Genomic DNA, 4,932 nt, shown 5'->3' with positions numbered 1-4,932 from the left:
ACTTCATTCCTCTAACTTCTGTAACTAATAATTTTTCTCCAACTTCAGCATACATTCTTCCCTTAGATATTTTCTAATGTATTGTAATGTTTTTTATCTGCCTAACCCTTATTATCTCCATAAAAAATTCAAAATTGTGTTAAATGACGATTATCTATTGAATTATTGATAATAAAATCATTAAAATAACTTGTCAATAATTTTGTTATTCCTACTTTGTCATTGTAATAAATTTTATTTCTACCTAATTCTTCACCATGGATTACCACCAGTCTATTAATTACATATCTAACATCATTCTTTCAGATATATTCAGTTAGTTTATTTGTAAATTTCTTTATTAAGGTTTCACCTGGTCTCTTGTGTATACTTGTGTCTGAATCTACTGATAATTTTCGAAAAAAAACCTCAACATGTTGTTTTCTCTCATTATTGTATTTAATGTCTCTACTTCGTTTTATTTTTTTTTCATTTTTATCAGAACCTATTGTTCTAGAATGAAATAATGTCCATGTAATTTGATAAATCAGTAGAACTAGGTTCTTTACCAATATCATCTATAGTAATTTGTTTTTTTTATTTGAAAGATATATTGGTTCATGAGCACCTTAACACTCCTGTCATAAAATTCTAATTTACCTCCAACAAAATTTCATTTAATTCCCCAAATACTTTAAATGTACATGAACAGATCTTAATCAAAAATCTTAATATTCACTATGGTTGATATATTCTAACATTTTTCACTTACGTTTTTCCTTTTAATTCTGTTTATTTAATTTGAAAATTTCTCTATTTTTTCATCTCTTAACTTTTTCTATTATTATGCTGTTCATCATATTCCTTCAATAAATCCTGTATTTCTAATTTGTTTAGTATACAATATCTTTTCTCACTATCACACTGTTTAGTTATTGGTATGTTGATAAATTCTTCAAAATAACAGTGGTAAGAACCACCTGTTCTTCCACTTCTCAGTTTTGTTCAATAACTTCAGTAAGTCATCACCTAAAATTTCGATTCCTTGTTTAACTTTTTGTATTGCATCTGTTACTGGGTAATGTTTATTACACTTTTCATATTCGATTAATGGTTTTTTCTTCATTTGTGAAATTCTTTTTTTCATTGTTCCTATATCTTTCTATTTCCTTTAGCTTCTTTATAAATTTTAGGATCATATTTTTCAGACATTTTATTATACAAATAGAGTTAATTTTTCACGTTTTTTAGTTTTCAGATTTTTAACTTTGATTTTTGTGTTGTTAAAAAATCTTTATTTTTATTTCTACATTTACCTTTATTAATTTTTCTTGTAATGAATCCAAATTTATCTATATACCAACATTTACTGACACTCCTTTAAAATCATCAAATTTTATATCACCACCAAAAACTAATGATAAATATTATTCAGTTTGAAACATGTTGTCAAAAAATATTTATAGAATTTCAGTTACATCTAACTAATTGTGTAAGTATATTTGAAAATATTTGGGCAAAGCAGAAACTGTCTATTCCCTTTTGCTTTCCTTTAGTAACATATTCTTTAAATATATCTTGATGTTCCAAGTATGAAATCAATAATATGATAACTAAATCATCTACATGTTCATTTAATTGTATAATGTCATTAACATTTTCCAATAAAAGTAGCATTTTATCATTATTCCATTCCTAAATTTTTCCAACTTTTTAACTCTTGATATTTTGGACAATCTGTGTTTTTAGAATAGGCACATGAACGACTACTTCTGACATACTGGAACTAAAATATAACCAACAAGTATTGTTTTGCCACATCTCCTACATCCTATTATAGAACGTCAAATAGAATTAGACAGAGCTCGAGTTGCTTATTTCGAAATTTCTTTCCTAGAATTCGTAGTTTGGTACCAATCACATGCCATGCAATTAAATAAATTGTCAATAATTCTAATGAACTGCTTATTTCATTTAAAAATTAATTTAACAATTCTCACAAAAAGAATCTCTGTTCCTATTAGACACTCTTATAAAAATTTTGGGCTGGTCGGTTTTACAAAACATTTTTAACTCCAAATATTAAATAAAAAATAATTAATTACTTTGTGATGGAGAAAGCAAAAGTCCTATTGGGAAATATGGTTTTAAATGTTTAGTAAATATATTCATTGCAAAAAAAACCTATCATATGCACTAAAGACGATAAAATTTACAATTGATACCAATGATAAATTATATATGGACACTACAGGAGAAGTTCTCAGCTTTAATAATCAAATTATTGAAGCCAATAAAAAACAATCACTAGGAGTTTGGCAGAAAGGTCCTTTGAATTATTATATATAAATTTTAATTTATTTCATTGAATATTTGTAGAAAAGGAAAAATATGTTCATCAAGAAACAATTTATAATTTGGTGCTTCTGCAATTAATAAACCGAAATATGCGTCACTTGTTCCAATTCATAATATAAGAATTCATAAATCAGAAGTAAATATTAATGATGAAAATAATGACAAATTTTAATGCTGCTACTGTAACAGATACTTCAGAAAAGTTTAAATAATTTTAACAGATTTCATTTGCTGTATCAAGAATAAACTGTTCTGTAGAGTCTAGTGTATTAAAATAATTGTGATACTATTCTGTTCATAAATTTTCTTTAGTTCTTTGATGTAAAATTACTGACTGGGGTAATAGCCAAGTCTCAACATTTGTTTTTGTTACTGTGTCTGTTTCTAATCTCATCTATAAAATAATAAGTATATCAAAAGATATCATCATACATTTTAAAACAAGAGAAGATGGTCTTAGTTTATGGTCTTTCATCTGTTCTGCAACATGTGGTAGTATTCTATTTGGTCCTTCATTTCTTTTATTTAAAATTTCAATGGCTAAATCAAATATTACAATTCTGTTTTTCTATAATTTTATTCAGTTCTTTTAAATGACATATTTGAATTTCATTCTCTTTTTCTGTCTTATAGATGACCTTCATAAAACTGTATTAATCCTTTTTTGATTTTATACATTTCATGTTTACAGATTGATGTTAAAACACATGTGTAGCTGAGTTGTAGAATTCTTTGACTTATTCCTTTTGTGCTTTAAAAGTTAAAGAATATAAGCCAGGTTCTTTGGTAATAATAGATACTTTTTCGTTGTGTTTCAACCCTAATTAATTTTCAAATATATTTTTATTTTCTTTATTAACCTTTGTCTAATTCCCTAGTCATTATATTTATATTCTAGAATTTGAACGACTTCTTTTGCTTTACATCAAGGATTACTTTTTCTTCAATAACTGTTAAACCTTTTTCATTACATTTCAGTTTATCGTTGACAAAATCTATGAATGACTACATTCATTACAAAAAATTTATTTGAAATGTTTCTATTTTTTAATCTTATTAATGTTTTATATTCTATTTCTACTTTTACTAACAACTTTTTCAAAATAAAAGAAGTTATAAAATCTTATTTCCAAAGCAAATTGCAGGGTTGAGAAATTAATTGGTATTTTACTTCACAGAAATTGACAAATAGTAGTTACAAACAATGTGTAGACCTTATTTAAATCAATATCTCAAAAAATATGTTATAAAAGGAAATAATAGTAAACCCAACTTTCCAAACGAATTCCAACTAAAGAATATTACTATCCGTTAACTTGGTTGAAAACATAATTACTGAAAACATATATTCCAAAAAGTTTGAGCCATCAAAAAATGAAAGATTAAAATGTTTTTAAAAGAATCCAATATATATGGACAAATATTCAAATAACTAAAAAGAATATATTCTAGAAGACAACATAAATTGAAAATTTGTAGTAATTCTTAATTTTATCACTGCAAGCTACAAAATCTTTTCTATATAAATCCATCTTCTTAAAACTTACAAAAAGTAAGAAAATTGTAACATGAAATACATTTCAAACAACCATCAAACGTGCTATCTGATAAATCTATCAAAATGTTAATTTCAGATATGCATTCTACATTGAGAATTATGGTGAAAAAGTTTATTGCATTTATTTGATGTTAAGAGTTTCAAAGATAATTATGATGGTTGGGAATATACTACCCAATGAAAATACAATTTGTTTATTTTAAATAGAAAACACAAATATTTTAAATGTGAATTTTATAAAAATTAAAAAACATTACATCTAATTATATATCTAAAATGTCGAGTAATGTATCTATTTGAATGTCTAAAACACTTTTATTACAGTGATGGCATAAAGTTCATTTTTATCCTCGCAACAAAATAAATATTATGTTTTAAATTCATACCTCAAGATTGATCCTTATTATTAATACACAATGTTAATAATTTGGAAATCTTGTTGTTGTTGTTGTGGTCTTCAGTCCTGAGACTGGTTTGATGCAGCTCTCCATGCTACTCTATCCTGTGCAAGCTTTTTCATCTCCCAGTACCTACTGCAACCTACATCCTTCTGAATCGGCTTAGTGTATTCATCTCTTGGTCTCCCTCTACGATTTTTACCCTCCACGCTGCCCTCCAATACTAAATTGGTGATCCCTTGATGCCTCAGAACATGCCCTACCAACCGATCCCTTCTTCTGGTCAAGTTGTGCCACAAACTTCTCTTCTCCCCAATCCTATTCAATACTTCCTCATTAGTTACGTGATCTACCCATCTAATCTTCAGCATTCTTCTGTAGCACCACATTTCGAAAGCTTCTATTCTCTTCTTGTCTAAACTACTTATCGTCCATGTTTCACTTCCATACATGGCTACACTCCATACGAATACTTTCAGAAATGACTTCCTGACACTTAAATCAATACTGGATGTTAACAAATTTCTCTTCTTCAGAAACGCTTTCCTTCCCATTGCCAGCCTACATTTTATATCCTCCCTACTTCGACCATCATCAGTTATTTTGCTCCCCAAATAGCAAAACTCCTTTACTACTTTA

This window comes from Schistocerca serialis, chromosome 1 (assembly GCF_023864345.2).
Source record: "Schistocerca serialis cubense isolate TAMUIC-IGC-003099 chromosome 1, iqSchSeri2.2, whole genome shotgun sequence".
In the NCBI taxonomy this organism is placed as follows: Eukaryota; Metazoa; Arthropoda; class Insecta; order Orthoptera; family Acrididae; genus Schistocerca; species Schistocerca serialis.
The sequence above is the reverse complement of the archived record's forward strand: the minus strand, read 5'-3'. Positions refer to the sequence as shown.